The sequence below is a fragment of the Melozone crissalis genome, unplaced genomic scaffold (genome assembly GCF_028551555.1).
Source record: "Melozone crissalis strain CALT ecotype California unplaced genomic scaffold, PUWL_Pcris_2 ptg000114l_1, whole genome shotgun sequence".
Classification (NCBI taxonomy): Eukaryota; Metazoa; Chordata; class Aves; order Passeriformes; family Passerellidae; genus Melozone; species Melozone crissalis.
This window is the reverse complement of record NW_026535891.1, coordinates 1,560,612-1,583,974: the sequence shown is the minus strand read 5'-3', so window position 1 is coordinate 1,583,974 and position 23,363 is coordinate 1,560,612. Positions and strand designations below refer to the sequence as shown.

The 23,363-nt window shown below is 55.0% G+C and overlaps 1 pseudogene; it reads right to left on the bottom strand.

The window, feature by feature from the left end:
* LOC128948101 (Fc receptor-like protein 2) overlaps positions 1–23,363 on the bottom strand; it is a 77,948-nt pseudogene that overhangs the window by 8,261 nt on the left and 46,324 nt on the right.

The window sequence follows — 23,363 nt, the reverse complement described above, 5'->3', positions numbered from 1 at the left end:
TTGTCACTCTGAAATTCATCCAGTCACTGACCAGAAAACTGTGCTCGTATATACTGGAAAAGGGTGTATGCTTGAGAACTGCTTGTGCTGCTGTACAAATTGATAGCAATCATGTTATTCTGTCTAGTAGAAACCATTCTAATCTCTGTATTTGTAATTTTGTTAGGATTATTTATTACATTGTTAATTTGGAACTGGAGAATGCTACAACGAATAGCTGTACTAACCTCTTTGTCAAACGTACATGATGAAGCACTAAAAGACACTTACTGTCGTGAAGGTTTTCATTAAGTAAAAGAATTTACTTATTTCCTAGGAAAGGGGGGAATGAGACAGAGTAAAGATCCATTCTGAATTAGGTGAAGTGTCTAAGAAAGGTGAAAAGTCTGTGAGGCCAAAGCTGAAGGAAAAACTCGCATGCCGAGACAGCAAAGAGACAGCAAGGAGACAGAGAAAGAAAAACAGAAAGACCACAAGGTCGATTTGCCCCCAACTTAGAAATTCCTTTGATAAAGAAGAACTGGTGCTAAATGTCACACGGAATGAATATGTATGAACTCATTGTGAAACTGTATGCATATGCATTTAGAAGGGGGATAAAAGAAGACCCAAGGTCTTCAGAAGCACGCATGCCTTTTTGGGGGCTTGCGTCCTTTGGGGGCTTGCGTCCGGTGCGTGTCGTAATAGAAGCATACCGGGCTTTACAATTTTTACAAAGTTGTGAGGTTTCTTCTTTTCTCTGCAAAACACCTGCTGCTTCCTGGCAGCTGCAGAGGAAAGTGGGGAGGGGTGAATGTGGGGTCCCAGGGCCGTGACCCCTCTCAAGATTTCTGAACCCCCACAGGACCCTCAATTTTTCACAGGGCCCCCAAGCATCCCTGAAGCCTCCCAGAATTCATGTAGTTCCCCAGTGCCCCCAACAAACTTGGCCTCAAGTACCCAAATCCTAGCAGGGGCAGAGACCCCCCAGACCCTGAAATGATCCCCACCATCCATGCAGGACCCTCCAGCACCCCCCCAAACCCCACAGGACCCCCAGACAAGGTCACAATTCTAGGGCTGTGGGTGCTGCCCTATGGCTCCTCAACTCTGGGGACCTCTACCTGTCCCTGGGACCCTGTCCCCACATGGTCACCCACCCACATGGTGCCACCAGTGCCAGGCCACAATGACACCCATGAGCAGGAGCAGGAACAAAAGGCCCCCACCAATCCCTGTGGCCACTGCAAGAAACAGAGGGGGACACATCAGGGTCATCCATCAACCCGGCGGTCCCAGACTCCCTGGTGACCGCATGTGACTCCATCTGTGTCCCTGTGTCCTGTGGTGTCACCTCCAGGGCCAGCTCAGGGCTGAGTGCCCGGAACACGCAATGCCCATCCTGTCACAGCTGGTTTGTGGCCACGCACTGGTGGGTGCCTGAATGTCCCACATCGATGGCCCTGAGCTCCAGGAGGGGACCCCGGGCCACCTCCTGCCCATTGTGCAGCCAGGTGAAGGTGACAGGGGCTGAGCCCACCTGCACTGAGCAGCGCAGGGTCACGTTGTCATCTGCACACGCCTGGTGTGACAGGGGACCAGGGGTGATGGTGGCATTGGCCACAGGCACTGTGGGGATCAGACAGGGCTGAGACCACAGGGAGGGGCTGGCAGCCAGTGTGGGGGGATAGGATGGGGGATGTCAGGGGTGGGTTCACACCATGGAGGGGTGAGGCGACACAGGACAGAGGTGGGGGACAAAAGAAAGGTGTCTGGAGTTCATGGAGATCCCTAACCAGAGGATCTGAGCAGGTTGTGGGGTCTCCCTGTGCCCATCCCCGCACTCACTGCGCACTGTGACGCAGAGCTGGGTGCTGCTCTTCTGCACAGCCTCCCCCTTGGAGTGCACCTGGCAGCTGTAATTCCCTGAGTGGGAGACGCTCACAGCCGGCACCAGCAGCTGCGTGGACCCCTGCGGGCCCCCTACCACCTGCCCATCCCGGTAGAACACGTGCAGGAGGGGGGGTCGGGGCCACAGGGGGCTGGGGGTGCTGAGGCAGCTAAGAGTCAGGAGGAACCCCATGGTGGGCTCGTGGGGACCCTCCAGCACCGGCACCGAGAAGAGCTCTGGGAAGGAGAGGGGAGGTGAGGACTGTGACTCTGAGACCACTAGGAAGTGTCTTTTGGTGTCTCACGGGATTGGAGTTCTAGCCGTGGGGGTGCTCACCATGCATTGTCACTGTCACCAGTGCCGGCTGTGCCCATGGTGACATTTCAGAGTCCACCAAGCACCTGCAGCTGTAGTGGCCACTGTGGTGCAGCTGCTGGGGGGACAGCAACACTGCAGTCCCATTGAGGGACCTCTCCACCTCCTTGTTCCCACGGTAGAATCGCACTCCAGTCACCGACATGTCCCGCCAGCACTGGCAGCGCAGTGTCACCGTGTCCCCCTCCAGCAACTCCTGCGCTGGCACCTGCAGCACCAACTGGGCTGCGGGACACAGGGGTCCTGTCACACCTGGTGTCCCGTTTTCATGGAGATCCCCCCCATTGGGTTATAGGCAGCACACCAGGGGTCCCCAGTTCCAACACAGGTCCTTCCACACTGAGATGCTCTGCGATGCTCGGCCTGCGCTGTCACTGTCACCAGCACTGACTCCTCCCAGAACCAGGACCTCAGCCAGCCCCTGCAGTGGTAGCGGCTGCCATGGTTCAGCTGCAGAGGGGAAAGGGACAGCTTGGTGCCATCGTGGAGCCCTTCCAGTTTCTTCTCCTTGTGGTAGAAGGACATCAATTTGACCGTGTGGTTTCCCCAGCACTGGCAGCGCAGCGTCACCGTGTCCCCTTCCAGCAGCATCCGTGCTGGTACCTGCAGCACCAGGGTGCTCACAAAGAGCACGAAGAGCTGGTGGCTCTTCGGATGAAGGGGAAAGAAGCGAGGTCACGTCCGTCCCCACGTGTAGGTGGCCCTTAGTGGGGGCAGGGTGGCCACAAGCTGGGGACAGGCTTGGGGCAGGGTGGGGACAGTCTGGGAACAAAACTGGGTGACAAAAGGTGGGAGATGGAGTTCTCAGGAGTGGAGGGTTGAGGGGATCTCAGGGATGGGTGTCCAGGGGCATGGGGGTCCTGAGGAGGGGAAGTCACCAGAGATTGGGGTGCAAGGGGAATGGGGGTCCCCAGGGCTGGGGGGACTCAGGGATGGGAGTTCCAGAAGAACCTGGTCTCCAGGCTCATGGGAGGAGCATGCTGGGGGAATGGGGGGTCCTGGAAATTTCAAGGTAATGTGGGAAGGGGGATTTTTGGGTATGGAATGAATGGGAGAGCCAATATTGCCAGATGGAATGTGCCTGGGCTCATTTGGCCTTGCTGCTGGACCAAAGGCGGCAGCTGTGGTGGTCTCACCCCAGAGACACCCCTGGCTAGCTGGGTATTGCAGCTGGCGCTTGGGACAAGTCCAGGCAAGGAGGAACTCAGTTTTACCTCTGGTGGAAAGGCTTTAGGCGATGATGAAGGAAAAAGGAGATGGGTCCTGCTGAAGGGTTTTCATGCAGAGCTTTATTCCTAGGTCACAGACCTCTGAATGTTGCAACAGCTCCAACAGAACCCAGAACAGCATGGTCTCCGTGTGTTTTAGGCCCAGGAAGAGGGGGAGGGAAGGGGTAGGAATGCTACCAACCAGGTAGGAGGGGAGAAGTCTTAGGGGACAGGTGACACCTGGATAGCCCAATGTCCCCAGGGCTGAGGGGCATCTTTTGAACTTTGCCAATCAGACGATGCCCTTGCTGGAATGTTAAGATTGACAGACAGCACTTAGCAAGGGGGCAAGGGGGAGAGGAAGGGAGAGGTTGTTGGCACAGCTGGAGAGGAACTGGGATAGCTGAAACAGGATATTACATTACGCTGCAACAGGAGAAGGTTCCTTGGGAACAGGGGTCCTGGACCAAGGAGATCCTGAGGAATGTGAGTACTGGGATGGGGGTTCCAGGGACAGGGGACTGAAGGAATGGGGGTGCTATGGTTGGCTTCCCTGTGTAATGGGGGTGCCAGAGATAAGCAGTGGCTGGGTGGGCCCATGGTTCACAGCTCCTTCTGTGGGTGCCTCGGATTTTGGGGTAAGCCAGGGCCCAGCACAGCCCCCACAAGGTGCCAGCGGCCTGAGCATCACCCCAGACAGATTTCAAGGTGCTCTGGGTCTGTGCCCTCCCCAGCCCCCAAGGACTTTTCCCTCTCTTTTTTTCCATTTCCATCACTTTACCCCTCAATTTCACAACTCCCCAGTTTGTGTCTTGATGATCCTGAGGGGCATCTGAGCAGGGAAGGGGTTGGGGGAAGCCCAGGGTGGGGGAAGCAGGGGTGAGGGGTCTGCAGGGAGGGCTGGGGAGGCTGTGGGGGATGGAGGTGTCTGGCTGTGCCTGCCCAATGTTTTCAGTTCCTCTCTCTGGCAGCAGAAGGAAGAGGCCGTTTGTACTGAGTGTCACACGGGGCAGGGCAGGTTCTGTCCTGGGGGGGCACATCCAGGGGGCTCCTGTCCTGGGGGGATCCTGTCCCAAGGGGGATACATGCTGGACAAGGGGGCCCTGTCCTGGGGGATGGCAGCTCCTGGGGGGTCCAGACTTCTCCATTCTTGCTCATCCCCTGCAGGATCTGAGCCAGCAAGAGCAGCTGGGGAATGGAGCCCTGAGCAGGAAGGAGCTCCCAAACTCCTGCTCCTTGAAGGCAGTGGCATCCAAAGGTCAGGCCCAGCCATGGTCCAGCCCCACTGCACAGGGATGGCCATTGCCCAGCCCTGCTCTGGCCAGCCCTAGGGGGCAGCCAGGACCTGAGGGTCCCCCCTGCCCCCTTGGCTTTGATTCTGGCAGCTTTAGAGCTGCTGCAGAGGTGAGAATTCTGTGGGTGGAATAGGCCTGGCTGTGGTTTCCTCAGCCCTGCAAGAAGCACAAACTACAAAGGGAGCCCAAGCAGTGGCTCTGCGAGGGCCTTTGATGGTTTTCAGAGCCGGGCTGGCTGGAAACCCCCCCTGCAGAGGCAGCTGTGAGGGAATCAGTTTGGAAATGTAGCAATTGATCATTTTGTCCCTTTGCCCAAGGGACTGAGAGAGCCCCAGCACTACTGCAAATCCCAAAACAATCAGCTCAACAACCTGACCTGGACCCTCCTCCTCCTCCCTGCCTTGCCGTGGATGGACAGTGGCCGCGTGCCCTGCACCCACCACAGCCACTCTCTCACTGCCTTCCACACCTGGATGGGGAGAGAAAATTGAGCAAAGGGTTCCTGGGTTGAGACAAAGACCAGGAGGGATCACTCATCAAATCCTGTCTCAGGCAAAACTGCCTAGGAATTAGAGATATGAATTGAATTTATTGCTGTCAAAATCAGAGCAGGATAAGAAGTCTAATAAACCCTTCCATACACCTTCTCCCCATTATGAATAACTTCGTAGTCATTGGCTTTCAGTATATTGGTTTCCCCCAATTATTTTGATATAATATATTTTGTAATCTATTTTTAATTACTTTTGATACACTACTATTTGTCACCTTTTTACCCTAATCACTGTGTAGAATATATATTTCAGTGTGATTATTATATTATAGTTTAGGCTCTCAAAAAATATCAAGATAGAGACAATGTGCTGTGTGTTATAACATTAACTGTTGCAGAAGTAGCTAATGCCTTTATTTGTGTAACTAAGTGACAATGGTGAGAATAACTCAGATAATTTTGTGAAATAGCTAAGGTTGATTTAATATACTGGTGGGGCATCTGATCTGTATGAGAAGAACACATGGAGAAGTAGCAAGTAAATAAACATCAAAAGGAACCTCCATTCCCATGGCACCACAGTCTCCAGTGATTTCCCCCCATTCTTAAGGACCCCATCCCTGGGATCCCCCATTCCCCTGGACACCCATCTTTAGGTCCCTAAACCCCCTGAGCTTCCCACACGTGAGAACAACATTTCCCACCATGTGCCAGCCAGTCTTGTCCCCAGCCTGTCCCCAGCTTGTGGCCACCCTGCCCCCACTAAGGGCCACCTACGCGTGGGGACAGACGTGACCTCGCTTCCTTCCCCTTCATCCGAAGAGTCGCCAGCCAGGGGAGCGGTGGCCACAGCAGCGAGTGACAGCCGGTGCACATGGCTGGGAACACCGGGATGGCCGGGAGGGTGGCACTGCTCCTGTGGGGTGAGTGCCCCGGGCACAGGCCTGACACCCCTGGGATAGGGAGAGGAGGGGGCACACCGGGGGTGTGGGGTCCCCTGAGGTCCCCAATGCCAGCAGTGCCACTCTGTGTTACCCACAGTGGACCTTGGTGGGACTGGGGATGTAGGGTGGCTTTGGGGACAGGAAGAAGGGGCAGGAATTTGGGGATGGGAATGTGGGGACAGGAATGTGGGGACTGGCACCTTTGGGCTCAGGGAGCTCTGGGGATAGGGACAAGGGAACTGGGATGTGGGGAAAGAAGGGGACAAGAACAGTGAGGATGCAGCCATGGGGATGGGATCATGAGCTGGTGGGGGTGACCTGGGTCAGCATGGGCTGTGTCTGTGTTGTCCTCTTGCCTGAGATGCCCACAGTGTCCCCATGTTCTGCCTCAGCCCAGCGTGGCCTCAGTGTCCCTGTTCCCAAGGTGTCTATGCCACAGGGATGTGGTGCATGGGTGGCTGTGACACAGACATGTCCCCCTGCCACTCCAAATATTTTGGGGGCCACCCAGACACACTTTCTCACAAGAACTGCTGTCCCCAGAGGCACAGTTTGGGGACAGCCTCCACACCCCTTGCCCCTGTGCTGTTTTCTCTGCAGTGCCACCCCCATCCAGCCCTGTCCCTTCTCCCTTCCAGCCCAGACCCTTGGCCTTGCTGGTGAGTCCTCAGAGGATGCCATGGCCCCACCTCGCTGTCCCCAGCCCCACACTGGCCCTGTCAGGCTGGTGTCCCCTGTCACCCACAGGTGCCCAGACCACCCAGCTTCTCGTGGAGCCCCCGTGGAAGCCGGCAGTGCTGTGGGACCGGGTGACACTGACCTGTCAGGGCTTGGGGACTGCTGGTGCCACCACCTGGTACAAGGACGGATGGCGCTGGGGGCAACAGAGACAGGACCGCCTCACTGTCACCAAGAGTGGCACCTACACGTGTGACAGACCTGGCACCGGGCGTAGCCCAGCTCTGAGAGTCTTAGATGGTGAGGGGGTTTCAGGTGTCCCCAGCCTGGCAGGAACCCCAAGGGCTCTGGGTTGGGCTCCGCTCTATGGGTCACCTCCTGTGTGGCCAGAGCCTGTACCCTGCTCTGGGGACATCTCAGACCATCCCAGTGTGGGGGAACCCTGTTGGAATTGGGGACCCCTGGTGCACCCAATTGGGGGGTCTCACTGCCATCAGGTACGACAGGACCCCTCTGTCCCCTAGAGGGGCTGGTGCTGCAGGTGCCAGCACGGACGCTGCTGGAGGGGGACACAGTGACACTGCACTGCCGGAGCTGGCGGAACAACACGGTCACCTCGGTGTCATTTTACCATGAGAGGAAGAAACTGGAGGGGCTCCGTGATGGCACCGAGCTGTCCCTGTCCCCTCTGCAGCAGCACCACAGCGGCAACTACCACTGTGAGGGCTGGGTGAGCAAAGGGGTGTCAAAGTGGAGGGTGTCGAAGACGGTGACAGTGAAAGTACACAGTGAGTGCAACGATGGGGACAGGGAAGCCCAACATCCTCCAAGGATTTCCTACCACTGCCTGAATCCTTCATCCCTCTCTTTACTTCTCCCTGGGTCATACAAAATTTCCCAAGTCCCTCTTGGTTTCCCCCATGACTGCCCAGTTCCCCCTCCTGATCCTTCATCCCTCTCTTTGTCCTCCCCAGCCCTCCCTGGATTCCCCACCCCTTCCAAGGTCCCTGCTCCACCCTCTGCTCTCCCTTCCTTCCATGGGTCCTCCGGCCTATCTATAAACCCCAAATCATTCCCTGAGTCTCCTCAGTCTCTCTTGTGGTTCTCCATCCCTGCCTGGGCCTCTGCACCTTTCCATGGGGTCTCACCAATGTCCCTAGGTCCCAACCTGCCTCCCAGGGTCCCCTTCTGCTCACTGGGATCCTGTCTGTGCCCTTCCAATCCCCTCTTTCCCATCCTGTGTCTCCCACCCTTCCTGGGTCACCAATCCCTTCTGTGTCCATCCACAGGGGTCCCACTCCCAGGGGTGTCCCTGTCAGTGCAGCCCTCCGGGAGACAGGTGACACTGGGAGACAGCTTGGTGCTGAGCTGTGAGGTGGCCGTGAGGACAGGTCCCCTGTCGTTCTCCTGGCACCGGAAGGGCTCCGGGGCACTGTTGGGCACTGGCCCCCAACTGGAGCTGCCCTACATTGGGGACAATGACAGTGGTCAGTACTGGTGCCGGGTCAGCGACGGGGACAGCGTGGCCGAGAGTGATCCCCTGAATGTCACCGTCCTGGGGGAGCGGGACCCTCAGGCTGGGGGTGACCTCATCCACGGGACCCCCTTCTCACCTAGCCAGGTGCCAGCCCTGTCTCTGTCTCCACAGTGCCCGTGGCCAATGCCACCATCACCCTCAGTGCCCTGTCACACCAGGTGCATGCAGGTGACAATGTGACCCTGCGCTGCTCAGTAAAGGTGGGCTCAGCCCCTGTCACCTTTACCTGGCTGCACAATGGGCAGGAGGTGGCCTGGGGTCCCCTCCTGGAGCTTGCAGCAGTCGATGTGGGACATTCGGGCACCTACCAGTGCATGGCCACCAACCAGCTGGGACAGGATGGGCACCGCGTGTTCCAGGACCACAGCCCTGAGCTGGCCCTGGAGGTGAGACCTGGCTCATCCTGGGTCACAGGTAGGATCACACAGGGTTGCTGGGGTGTTCAGGGCCCCTGTAGTTCAGGGTGACCCCAATGTGTCCCCTCTGTCCCAGGCAGTGGCTGTGAATGTCGGCAGGACCCGCCTGTTCCTGCTCCTGCTCCTGGCTGTCATCAGGGGCTGTTACTGGTGCCACCACCGGGGTGGGTGACATAGGAGGTAGACAAGGTCCTACAGGAACTGGGGGGAAGCCCCACACACTGGGGGGCAGTTGGGGCATCACCCAAAGCCCCTGAGCTGGAGGAAGTTGAGCCCCCAGTGACCTTTGCTTGGGGTGCTCACACCTTTGGGGGTCTTTTGGAGGGTCCTGGGCTGTCCCAGGAAGGGCCTTGAGGAATATTGGGGTGTCACTGGGATCTCCTGGGGGCTTTTAGGGAGGTGTTGGAAAGTTGTGCAGGGATGTTGAGAGCTCCTCAGGGATCCTGAAGCAGTTTGGGGTCTTCCCTGCATTCCATTCTTGGGGTTCCTTGAGGCTTGAGGGGTGCTCAGGGGCTGTGTGAAGAATCAGGGTCCTGAGGTGGTTCAGGGTTCCTGGGGAGGGGTTTGGAGTACCTGGGTGCCTAAGGTGTTCTCGGGCTCCTCAGGGGTGCTTTGGGGTGCAGGGGCCTGGGAGTCCAGTAGAAATCAGTGTCTGGTGGGGGCTCAGGGCTCCAGTGAGCATTTAAAGGTCCCAGGTGGGGTTGGGGCCCAGGACACCCCATGATCACCCCATCCTCTTTTTCTTGCAGCTCTCAGGAAATCCCAGGACAGGTCAGTGGGGAGTTCCAGCCATGACTCTGCCTGATCCCCTCCCCACACACCCCTCAGACCCCCCCCTTATCCCCAAAGGCGTCCCCAGAACACCCTTATCCCCTGGAGGTGGGGGAGGGGCTGGACATGAGGGGGCAGGGGGTGAGTATGGGGGATGGGTGGGGACATGGACATGTCACCCATGGGTGTCACCCCAAGCCAGGTGTCTCTTACTGTCCCCCTCAAGGACCCCCAGGTGACCCACACAGAGCTGCCAGGACCACATGGGTGACTGCAGGACACCAGTGACATCCATGGGAACGTGCTGTGACAATATGGGACACTGGGAGTCCCCATCCCATGGCTCCCGTGGTGGCCCATCCTGCCTGGGGTGATGACCACAAGTCAGGGGGGGCTGCACAGGGCACCCAGTGCTCCCCTTTCCCCGTCCCAGTGCTCCCAGTACACCCCTGGCTTCCCTGGCTCCTCCCAGTGCCAGAGGACACAGGACCCATTTCCTTCCTATTTAGTCCAAAATGCAGCTTTCTGGTTAAACTGGCAGTGATGGTGTTTGTTCAGCTTTCTTGGGCTTTAGGAATGGGATTCTCCAGTTCTGGGTTCCCACTAAAAACCAGGGGCTGCTGCCCCTTTCTCCACCGCTCCCCATGGAGGCACAAAGATTCCAAAAGTCTTACAGTTCCTGAATCAGCAATGAAAGAAATAAACCAACAGCAACAAGGTTCAGAGTCCAAATTGTCACACAAGGAATGATTTCCAGGGAAAGCCACCAACAAAGAACAATCCCCGAACACTTCCCCCGCATCACGTTTCCTCCACCAGAGGAATCTGGCAGAGCCTTGGACCTTCCTTGCTCTGATGACCAAAGTGGCCTTCAAGAGGCTCTGGATTCTCTTGTCCCCTGTCCCAAACCCCTCCTCTACCATGTTCCCCACACCAGGATGTCACAAAGGCACTGAGGGTGTTCCTGAGCCTCCCCCTTTCCCAGGTCAGTTGGAATCAGGCCATGGCACAGGGTGAGGTTTCAAAGATAGGAAAAATTTGAAGTCTGCAGACATTTTGGAACACCTGTGTGTGGCAGGGGTGGGTCAGGACTTGCTTTTGGTGAGACAGGGCCCTGTCTGTCCATCATCTGTCAGCCATGGCACACTGGGGACAGCATGACACTTTGACAAAGTCAGCTCCTGAGTAGCCAGGTTGACCAGAAGAGCCACTTTGGAGGAGGGCCCTTGGTGACCCACCTGGTTTAAAAGGCAGTGCATGAGGTGGCCAAGTCCCTGACCCTATCTGCTCATGGGGTGTCTGTCCCCTCCACGCTGGAACCCAGAAGTTGGCAACTCATTTAAATGAGAAATATCTGCCAAGGAAAGTAGGAACCTTCCTGGAATAAGAAGACCCATCTCTAAACCTCTTTTTTAATTTCCAAGATTGTGGGGATATCAGGCAAAAGTGTAGGAAAAGGAATACCAGCTCTGTAGTGGGAAATTTACAAAGCAGATCAGAACAAACAACACAAACCCAGAACTTTCCCTCCTGCTCAGCGCTGTTGGTTTTTGTGGCAGTTATAACCGCGGCCAGCAGAGGGCGCTGCATGGAGCACTCCTGGCCAGCAGGGGGCGCCCCGCTCCAGCTCCATCCCCTCAGGGGCCATGGCGGCCTCGGACGGGAGGCAGGAGGGAGAATGGGAAATCGCCCCTTTTGCAAGCTCACGGGCACCAATCGCTCCTGGCAACATCATCGGCAGCGATCAGAAGCCGCCAAGGCAACAGGTTGGATCACAGTGCCCACTGGCAGCGTAGCCGTGTCCCAGGGTCAGGCACACACCCTGCACAACACCCGTGAGCACTCTCCATGATCCCGAATGGAAGGAAGGCAGCGCCTGGTCTCAGGCTCATCTCGAGTCCACAGCAGCCCCTGGGGTGTCTTGACACCACAATTCCTGCCAACCCTCAGCCTTTCACTCAGGTGAGGAGGGCAGGGATGGGGCAGCTTTGGGGAAACCTGGAATCCACGCAGGATCACTCCCAAAACCTGTACCACAGCTCTGGGGCCGAGCCACAGCTCAATATTTCCACACTTTTCCCTCCTGTCTGGCAGCCACAGTAAAAAGCCAAACACTCTTCCTAGGCCATTCTAAAGGGCTTCATGTTTGAAGCAGGGAGGAGGGAATCGGTCAGGTTGTTGAGCAGAGTGTTGCGGGATATGCAAGGCTTTTGGGGCTATCACAGACCCTTGCTGCAAGGGACAAAATGATCAATTGCAGCATTTCTGGACTGGTTCTCACACAGCTGCCCCTGCAGGGGGCGATTTCCAGCCAGTCCTGCTCTGAAAACCATCAAAGGCCCTCACAGAGACACTGCTTGGGCTCCCTTTGGGTTTTGTGCTTCTTGCAGGGCTGAGCAAACCACAGGCAGGCTTTTTTCTCCCACAGAATTCTTACCTCTGCAGCAGCTCTAAAGCTGCAAGAATCAAAGCCAAGGGGGCAGGGGGGACCCTCAGGTCCTGGCTGCCACCAGGGCTGTCCAGAGCAGAGCTGGGCAATGGCCATCCCTGTTCAGTGGGGCTGGGCCATGGCTGGGCCCCACCCTTGGATGGCCACAACAACAACATCAGCCACTCCAAAATACTTTTCACTATCTGAGCAACATCGCAATATTTATTCAACAGTATAACCAATAATGTAACATCAATTCATACAATATCCAGAAAAAGTCAATTTCCATTAACTTGTTTCTGCCAATATATGCCAGTAAAGAACTCTTATTCCTGTTCCCGCATCTTTACCTAAAAGCCCTGTTTTTCAAAATTATAATAGTTCAGAGAGAAGGGGATTGTATTTTCCATTCCAAGGGAGGTTCCCACCTTGTTCAGCTTCCTTGTCCGAGCTGAACAAAGAAACACCATTTCTGCCAGTTTAACCAAGGAGCTGCATTTTTGTCCCAGGAGCAGGGAACCAGGTCCTGTGCCCCCTTGGAACTGGGACCCCCGCCTTTTCCTCCTGGTGGTCCTTGTTCCCTGTCCGCATCTATTCTTCCCTGCTTCGCTGCTTCCCCGAGGCAGCTCATTCCTGCTCGTCCTGGACGTTCCTTCATTGCTTTCCCCGATGGAGCAGATGCTGCCTGTACCCACCCGCCGCCTCTGCCGCGTTTCCCATGCTGCCCACAGCACCGAGCCTGCTGCACCTGCCCACTGCAGCCCCAGCCCGTGGCAGCCAGCCCAGAGCCTCCAGTGCCGCAGCACCAGCCCGCAGCCAGCCCGCAGCAGCCAGCCTGCAGCCATCGCTCGCCCATGCCAGAGACACGCAGGTGCCGTCCTTGGAAATCACGCCCAGCCACTCACAAAGCCATGTGGGCTCGCCCTGGCTTGCAGCACACACACTCCATCTGCCCAGCTGATGCCCACAGAGCGCCCGGGCTTCTTGCAGTAACGCTATCCCTGTCTTCTGTTTCTCTCTCTATCCTTTTCCCTTTCTACTCCTTTCTCTCCCACTTTGGTAGGAACACTTACCCTCCTTTTTCAATAAACAGTTCTCTGATGTAATATTGCCACGGTGGTGATTCATTTTCATCTGAGAAACCTTTCAGCAAGAATCCTCCCCGACTCCCCCTTTTACAGCGGGATGGGACTGGGGTAGTGGGAGCGGGAATGGGGAAGCCCTGGGTGTACTGCAAGCACTGTGGGGAGAGAATGGGGCAGTGCCTGAGGGTACTTGGGCACTTGGATGGGGCTGGGGAGCCCCTGCAGGTACGAGCAAAGGGATGGGGGAGCCCTTGGGGATACTGGGAGAGGAAGTGAGGAGCACAGGGTGCCCTGTGTAGCCTCCCCCTGACCCATGAGCACCTCCCTTGGAAGGATGGGCAACCACAGGAGCCATGGAGGGAGCACCCCCAGTGTCACCCAGTGCCTCCCACTTCCCAGAGCATCACAACCCTTGGTGTTGATTGTCATAGTTGTCGCTGGGTTCCCACGGTTGCCTGTGCAGCTCCATGTACATCGCCTGAGGATCCTCCACCAAGGGTGCCAGGGGGTCTGGGGGGCCCTGTGGGAATAAGGGGGTGTGTGGAAGGGGATGGGATGTGCTGGGGGTTTGGGTAAAAGGTGTATCATGGCTGGAGACTGCACTCACCTTTCCTGGTGCTTCCTGGCATCTGCAAAGGAAAACTGGAGGGGTGACTTTGAAGACCCAGGCGCGCCCATCCACCCTTGGCAATGCTGAACCACCACCAGATACACAATTCTCCCCAGGCCCCCCCAGTATCCCTGATGCCCCCCCCGTATCCCTGACCCACCAGACGTGCACCAACACCCTGAGCCCCCCCAGAACCCCGAGCCTGGCAGGGAGGGGGACCCCTGATAGAACTCCCAACATCCCTGCAGGAGCCTCCAACAGCTCCCCAGGGCTCTGAGCCATGGTCACTGGGGGCTCAGCCCCTCCCAAGCCAGGGGCTGTGGGTGCTGCCCTATGGCCCCTCTTCTCTGGGGCCCTTGACACCCCTCTCCATTACCCTTTTGCCCTCATTGTCACCCACCCACACGATGCCTCCAGTGCCAGGCCACAATGACAGCCACGAGCAGGAGCAGGAACCAAAGGGCCCCACCGACCCCTGCGGCCACTGCAAGAAACAGAGGGGGACACATCAGGGTCACCCATCACCCCAGGGATCCTGCACTCCCTGGTGACCCTCTATGATCCCACCTGTGACCCAGGGTGAGCGAGGTTTCACCTCCAAGGCCAGCTGAGGGCTGAGTGCCCGGAACACACGGTGCCCGTCCTGTCCAAGCTGGTTGGTGGCCATGCACTGGTAGGTGCTCGAATGTCCCACATCGATGGCCTTGAGCTCCAGATGGGGACCCTGGGCGACCTCCTGCCCATTGTGCAGCCAGGTGAAGGTGACAGGGGCTGAGCCCACCTGCACTGAGCAGCGCAGCGTCACGTTGGCACCTGCATATACCTGGTGTGACAGGGGCCCTGGGGTGATGGTGGCATTGGCCACGGGCACTGCGGGGACAGAGACAGGGCTGGCACTGGGCGAGGTGGGATGGGGGTGCCATGGGTTGGGTCACCCCCAGCCCAAGGGTCCCGCTCACCCAGGACGGTGACATTCAGGGGATCGCTCCCGGCCATGCTGTCCCCGTCGCTGACCCGGCACCGGTACTGGCCGCTGTCATTGTCCTCCACATGCCAGAGCTCCAGGTGCGGGCCAGTGCCCAGCAGTGCCCCTGAGCCCTCCCGGTGCCAGGAGAAGGACAGGGGACCTGTCCCCATGGCCACTGTGCATGTCAGCACCAGGCGATCCCCAAGTGTCACCTGTCCCCTGGGGGGCTGGGCCCACAGTGTCACCCCTGAGGGCGGGACTCCTGCAGAGGGACACAGGAGGGAATGAGGACCCAGAAGGGGTGGGGGACATGGGAGGGGAAAGAGGAGTTTTGGAGGGGAGCAGAGAGGATCCCAGTAAGCAGAAGGGGACCCTGGGAGGCATGTTGGGACCTAGAGATAATGATGAGACTCCATGGAAAGGAGGAGAGACCCAGGCAGGGATGGGGAACCAAAAAAGAGACTGAGTAGACTCAGGGAATGATTTGGTGTTTAGAGATGGGTGGGAGGACCCTGGGAAAGAAGGGAGACCAAAGGCTTGAGCAGGGAGCTTGGAAGGGGTGGGGAATCCAGGGAGGGCTGGGGAGGACAAAGAGAGGGATGAGGCATCTGCAGGGGGAACTGGGCAGTCATGGGGGAAACCAAGTGGGACTTGGGAAATTTGGGGCGACCCAGGGAGGAGTGGTGGGAGGAATGGATTTCGGCAGTGGTGGGGAAAACCTTGGAGGATATCAGGCACCCCTGTCCCCATCCCTGCACTCACTGTGCACTGTCACTGTCACTGTCACCAGCTCCGACTCCTTCCACAATGGAAGCACAGCATTCACCCTGCCCTTGCAGCTGTAGTGGCCACTGTGGCTCAGCTGCAGAGGGGACAGGGACAGCTTGGTCCCATCGTGGAGACCCTCCAGTGTCTTCCCGTCATGGTAGAAGGACACCCTTGTGAGCTGTTTGTTCTGCCTTCTCCGGCAGCGCAGTGTCACCGTGTCCCCCTCCAGCAGCACCCGTGCCGGAACCTGCAGCACCAGCGATTCTGGGGGACAGAGGGGTCCTGTCACTCCAGGACCATCAGGAGGGTCATGATGGCACCAGGAGGGACCAGGAGCCACCCATTGTGAGGGAGAAGTCTCCTTGCACTGGGATGCTCTGGGATGTCCCCAGAGCAGGGCACAGGCTCTGGTCACACCAGCAGGTTTCACATGGAGCAGAGCCAACCCAGAGACCTCCGGTTACCTGCAGGTTCCAGGCTGGGGACACACAAAGCCCACTTACCATCTAAGACTGTCACGGTGGGACTGCGCCCAGTGCCGGGTCTGTCACACATGTAGGTGCCACTCTTGGTGACAATGAAGTAGTGGTGTCTCTCCTGCCACCGGCGCTGTCCATCCTTGTACCAGTTGGTGGCACCGGTGCTCCCCGAGCCCTGGCAGGTCAGTGTCACCCAGTCCCACAGCACTGCTGGCCTCCAGGGGGGCTCCACCAGCAGCTGGGTGGTCTGGGCACCTGTGGGTGACAGGGGACACCAGCCTGCCAGGGCCAGCGTGGGGCTGGGGACAGCGAGGTGGGGCCATGGCATCCCCCAAGGACTCACCAGCAAGGCCAAGGGTCTGGGCTGGAAGGGAGAAGGGACAGGGCTTAGTGGGGGTGGCACTGTGTGGACAGAGGCACATGGGGTAAAGGGTGTGGGGGATGTGCCCAAGTGTCCTTGTGTGACATGGACACCTTGGGCACAGGGACACAGCAGCCACCCCATGCCCAGGCAGGACACTGAGACACTGTGTACACCCCTGAACCGGGGACACCATGGCCACCCTGTGCTGGCACAGGTCACCCCCACCATGATGCCTCCCCAAATCCTTGTCTGCCTATTATTGTCCCCATATTCCTGTCCCACTTCCCCTCTCCCCACTGCCACCCCATGGCTTCGGTCACCTCATGCTCTGGCTCTGCTGGCATTGGGGACCTCAGGGGACCCCGCAGACCCCCTGTGGCCCCACCCGTCCCTATCCCTCGGGTGTCAGGCCCATGCCTGGGGCACTCACCCCACAGGAGCAGTGCCACCTTCCCGGCCATCCTGGTGTCCCCAGCCATGTGGACTGGCTGTCACTCACTGCCGGGAGTGGTTGTCCCCTGGCTGGTGGCTATTTGGATAAAGGGGAAAGAAGTGAGGTCAGGTCTTGCCCTCATGTGTTGGTGGCCCTTAGTGGGGGCAGGGTGGCCACAAGCACAGGGTCACAGGGATGTGGCCATGGGGACAGGCTGTGGGCAGCGTGGGAACAGTCTGGGGACATGGCTGGTTGCGACACAGTGGGACGTGGGGTTCCCAGGATTGGGGGGCTCAGGGGTGTTTGGGGACAGAGAGAGGGGTGTCCAGGGGAATTGGGGTCCCTGGGAAAGGGGATGCTGAGGATGGGGGAGTCACCAGGGATGGCGTCTATGGGAATGGGGGTGCCCAGGGCAGGGAGGACTCAGGCATGGGGGTTCCAGGGGAACATGAGCTCCAGGAATTTGTGCTTATGGGATGGGGATGCTGGGGGAATGGGGGTTCCTGTGGGAATGAGGCCCTGGGAGAATCAAGGTCCTGGGGGAAGGGAGATTTCAGGAGATGGAATGAATGGGAGAGGGTTCCTTGGGAAGGTTGTGTTGGGATATGGAGATCCTGGGGAATGTCAGTACTGGGATGGGGATGGCAGAGAGGAGGGACGCAAGAAACGGGGGTCCCACGATTTGATTTCCAGGGAAATGAAGGTCCCAGGGATGGGCAAGGGTTTGGTGAGCCCGTGGTTCACAGCTCCTTCCCTGGGTGCCTCAGATTTTGGGGTGACCTAGGGCCCAGCACCGCCCCCACAAGGTGCCAGCAGCCAGGAGGTCACCTCAGACAGATTGCGAGGTGCTCTGTGTCTGAGCCCAGCATGTGATCACTTTGTCCCTGTCCCCAAGGGTCTGGGAGAGCCCTAAGAACTACTGCAAATCCCACAACAATCTGCTCAACAACCTGACCTGGACCCTCCTCCTCCTCCCTGCCTTGCCATGGATGGACAGTGGCTGGATGCCCCACACCCACCACAGCTGCTCTCTCTCTGCCCTCTACACCTGGATGGGGAGAGAAAATTGAGCAAAGGGTTCCTGGGTTGAGACAAGGACCAGGAGAGATCACTCATCAAATCCTGTCACGGGTAAAACTACCTCTGAATTAGAGATATGAATTGAATTTATTGCTGATAAAATCAGAGCAGGATAAGGAGAAGTCAAATAAATTCTTCGATACACCCTCCTCCTGTTATAAATAACTTTGTAGTCACTGCCTTTTACTGATATATTGCTTTTTGCAAATTATTTTGATACAATACAGTTTGTAATCACTTTTTAACTGCTTTTGATACACTACAAATTTTCAGCCTTTTTATCCTAATCGCTGTTATGAATATGTATTTTAGTGTGGTAAATATATTATAGTTTAGGCTCTGACAAAGTATCAAGGTAGAGACAATGTGCTGTGTATTACAACATTAACTGTTGCAGATGTAGCTAATGCCTTTATTTGTGCAAGCAGGTGACAATGGCGAGAATAACTCAGATGATTGTGTAAAATAGCTAATGTTGATTTAATGTACTGGTGGAGTTTCTCATCTGTATGAGAAGAAGACATTGAAAAGTAGCAAGTGAAAAAACAGCAAAAGAAAGACTACAAAGAGGAATTTATCACTTACCATTCAGCTATCAAGAACTGTCAAACTATAAATCAGGGGAGCCTTGTGAAGAAATAAAATATATAAATTTAATCTGCAGTATGGTGTGTACTTTATGAAAATGGATCAAGGGTCAAACCAAGCAAAAGGATTTCTGGAACATGTGAAGTGGAAAGAATGTTTGAATATGTATAACCCTTCTGAGTATGTATTTCACCAATACAATGAAAAGGTATGTAAGAAGAATTGTTGTAGTTAACAATGTGCCTCTGGCAGTTGCCAAGCACCCAGCATGCTGCTTATTGTCCCTTTTATTCCTTACTAAACATTTAAAAATCCAATCACCAATTCCCTTCAGGTAAACAATCTTCCACAATGCATTCCACTTGTGAACAACACAAGAGCAGTAAATGAGATAGGAATTGTTTGCATCATTCTTTACTTCTCTCATTGCTTCTCCCAGCCCACACTTACAGCCCGATCACTGAGGTTTCTCTCCCCTGATTCTCTGTTGCGTGAAGCCTCACCAGGGACAGGGCTCCAAGCACATGGACAACCCACAGAGTCATTTTTCACTTCATGTGTAGCATATGTTGTGATATAAATCAAAATCAGATTTGTCCCTCTTAACCCCCATGTGCTTAGTGGCCCTGCAATCCTCCTCCCAGTGCACCCACTAAGGTGGCTTACTGGTGCCCATCCCAGTTCCAAGGGGGCACAGGACCTGGTTCCCAGCTCCTGGGACAAAAATGCAGCTCTTTGGTTAAACTGGCAGAAATGGTGTTTCTTTGTTCAACTGTGTCAAGGAAGCTGAACAAGATGGGAACCTCCCTTGCAATGGAAAATACGACCCCTTTCTCCCTGAACTATAATAACTTTGAAATTACAGGGCTTTTAGGCAAAGATGTGGGAACAGGAATAACAGTTCTTCACTGGTATCTATGGTGAGAAATAAGTTAATGGAAGTTGACTTTCGCTGGATATTATACGAATTGATATTACATTATTATTATATTGTTGATTAAATATTGTGATGTTGTTGGGACAGTGATGTGTATTGTGGAGTGGCTGATGTTGTTGGGGTGGCCATCCAAGGGTGGGGCCCAGCCATGGCCCAGCTCCACTGCACAGGGATGGCCATTGCCCAGCCCTGCTCTGGCCAGCCCCAGGTGGCAGCCAGCACCTGAGGGTCCCCCCTGAACCCTTGGCTTTGATTCTGGCAGCTTTAGAGCTGGATGGGAAATTGAGGAGAGCCATTCCCAGCAGCATTCCAGGAGCAACTCCCTCTGATAAATCCCTTTTTTTGGGAATGTGGAAGGGGTTTCACCCGGAGAAGGAGGTTGTTGCATTTCCCACTACAGGATGGAAGAGCCTCTTTTTCCTTCATTCCATGGGAAGGTTACTGTGTGAAAAGCTTTGGATTCAATGGGTGGAAGCTGGAGGTTGGATTTCTCATGGAATTCCTCTCCCACCCCTTTTCCAGGGAGCTGGGAAGAAACTCCCCAGCCCAGTGTGACATTCCCTGGATATAATGGAGGCAGTGTGGAAAACATCTCATCCACCAGCTGGGCCGGGATCTGAAATTCTTCTATTAGGAAAAATGGAGCTGTTGGCAAAGGCTGGGAGATCCTGGAATCTGGCAATCTTCCATTGAGAAGAGCAGAGCTGCTGGCAAAGCGGGAGGATGAAGCAGAATTCCCATCAGGCCAACATGGATAAGCAAGGGCCCCATGACACGAAAAATATTCCGGGGTTCCTGTTCTGACAGGGATTGAGTAATTTTCCACCAGGATTTGGGAAAATTCCCTGACTTGGGGTCTGTCAGGGGAATTCACTGTGAGGAACTGGGCAAGAAGCATCCTGGAAATGGAGACCCCTGGGAACAGATGGGGTGCATGAAGGATCTGAGAAATTCCAGAGGGAAGGGAAGGAGAGGGGAGCGAAAAGAGGGGGAAAAGGGGTGGAAAAAGGGAAAAGGGGAAAGATAAGAATGGGAAATCAACTGGTGATCAAAGGGATTTTAGCTTCCATTTCCAATTCACTTCTTAAATTTTCTAAGGTTAAAGACTCCTCAGAGCTTCTGGACAAGGAAATTCCCACTGCCTGTTCCTGGGGTGAATTCCCAGCAGCGCCTTTGGTGAGCAGAACACTGGCAATGTGCCGAGCCAGCAGCTCCCACTGCAGTGCAGAGACCATTCCAGACCTTCCCAAGGCAGAGCCGGCTTCTCCCATCCCACAAAATGGAAATTGAGCCCACGGAGAGAGGGACAGTCCAACCTCGTGAGGGAAAAGGCTTTGGCCTCACGCATGAATGTTGGAAAGACGCTGATTCTGGAGTTTATTCCTTCAAAACCTGACACCTTCCCAGTGCTGCGCCTGTTCCAGAGGTTTCCCTGCAGCAGGAATGAGTCTGGTGGGATCCAGGATGCCCCAGCCCTGCCCACCCCACCTAAATCCGGCCATTTTCCCACTCAGTGTTAAGGATAAATCCCTTTTTCCTCCATTCTGTCCTTCCTCAAACAGCTCCAGAGCTTCTCTTCCTGGTGGATTGGTGATGATCCACATTCCGGGCATTACTCAAGAGCTCAATTAGCTCCCATTGTCTGTCCCTGCAGATTCCAGACCATTCCAGAGCCTGGGAAGGCACAGAGAGGAGCTGGATGCTGGATCTGGGAGGGAAGGATGGAAAAAGGACTTGGAGCATCTGTTGGTGTTGGATAAGGATGGGGAAGAGTGGGCTTTTCGTGGAAAACACACTTGGATGGGTGATCTCCAGGGTTTTCCAGGATAGGGATAGGCTGTGGAGTGCCAGAGCCACAGGTGAGTGTCCACATCCCAAATATCCCCCATAAATCCCAAAAGGAATCCCTCAGGAGCAGAACAACCTCCTTGCTCAGGCTCTTCCTCCCCAAAAATTCCCTTCCTTGGGGCCTGTCTGCTAGGAATTCCACAAGGTGGGAAGGAAATCCTGCATGGAATCAACACCCTGAACATCCCAAATCCATCCAGGCAGCTCCTCCCAGAGCTCCAGGGCCTGGATTTTGGGGAGTTCCCTCTGGAGGAACCGGGGTGGCCGGGAGAGCGGGTTTCCCACCCCAATCCTGCTGCTCCTGTGAAAGGAAGGCAAATCAGAGCTATTTTGGGACTCCTGGGTTATTGTTTCCTCCTCCAGGAATTCCAGGAGTTGGGATTTTCACAGAGCTGAGGAAAATGAGGGGACTTTCATGCTGCCAGAACAGGGATGGGACTCAGGAATTTTGGGGTGGTTTCTGCAGAAAGAGATGGGAATGCTGGGCTATTGGAAGTGGGTGATCTTGGAATATTGAAAAATAGGGATATTGGAATATGGGGACATTGAGTTATAGGAATATTGGTATATTGGAATACAGGGAAATAGGAATACAGCAGTGTTGGAATACTGGGATATTGAAATAGTGAAATATTGGAATATCAAAAACTGTAATATTGAAATAGTGAAATATTGAAATATTGGAACACAGGATTGCTAAAAAAACTGAAATACAGGAATATTAAAATATTGGAATATTGAAATATTGGAACACAGGAATACTGAAATATTGAAATATTGGAATCTTGAATTATTGGTACACAGGAATACTGAAATATAGCAATATTGAAATACTGGGATGCAAGGCTATTGGAAAATTGGAATACTGGAATATTGAAATATTGGAAAACAGGGTAGTTGGGAAATTGAATGGAATGCAGGAACACTGGATTATGGAAATATTGGGATACGGGAATACTGGAGTATTGAAATGTTGGGATACATAAATATTGGAATATTGAATATTGGGATACATAAATACTGGAATAGGGCAAGAGCCAACCTGACAGCCCTACAGGACACAGGGACAAATTAAAGCCACTGCTCCCAGGAAATAATTGGATAAACCAAGAGGAAATTCCCAATCCTTCCACCTCCCATAGGGATACCAGAATTGGGAGACCACAAGCAAACCCTCATTAACCATCATTAACCCCAGGGCTTAATTATTTCACACACCATCCCCCAGTCCTCACCTGGGAGCTCCCACTGAACCCCAAAATTCCAGCACCGAGCTCCATACCTGTCTCTCATGCCAAACTCAGCTTTTTAAAAGTTCCCCAAAATGCTCAAAAATGAGGGAAAATTTCATCCCAGTGCCCACAAAACCCTCCCCCCTCAGCCTGGGAATGCTGCTCCCCCAATTGGCACATCCAGGTACATCCAGAATTCTCCCCACTCCCAGCACTTCTCCTGAACGGAAAAATCAAAGAATCGGGAATTTGGGTCAGCTGGGACAGAACCAAATCCCAGCTGGGATATCTGCAGGATTCCCCCAGCCACAGGCAGGTCCTGACAGCTCCTCACACCCCTTGGACTTCCAGAGCTGGCAGCAAAACATTCTTGCAGCTCAGAAATCCCTGGAATTAATCAGTAATTGGACATCAACAACGCGGAGTGAAGTGTGACAGTGGGAGGATCTGGAGGGATCCCTAAAAACCAAACCCCACGCTGGGGTTTGAGGGATTTCAGCCACAAAGTTTAAGGACTTTTTTGGAGGAAAGGAAGATGAGTTTCCACACAGCAGGAATATTCCCATGGGAAGGTGTTTTCTGGGGCAAAGTTACAATTTTGGGTGTGAAAAAGCAGCAGCTGGAAAGCACAAGAGCCAGGAATGGGAAGGAAGCATCTACAGGTTGGAATCCAAGGGGTTTATCCCTAAAAATGCTCCTTTGCCCTCCCCAGGATGGTCCTCACACTGAAATCTGAGGGATTTATCCCTAAAAACGCCCTCTGCCCTTTCTAGGAGTCTCTACATTGAAATCCAAGGGGTTTATCCCTAAAAATTCCCTCCCAACCTCCTCAGGAGGGTCCCCACAATTAAATCCAAGGGTTCTCCTGTAAGACCCCCACCCAAAACCCCCAGCGAGGGTTGTGGGGCTCAGTCTGGGCTCAGCGCCCCCATAAGAACACCCCAAATTCCCCTC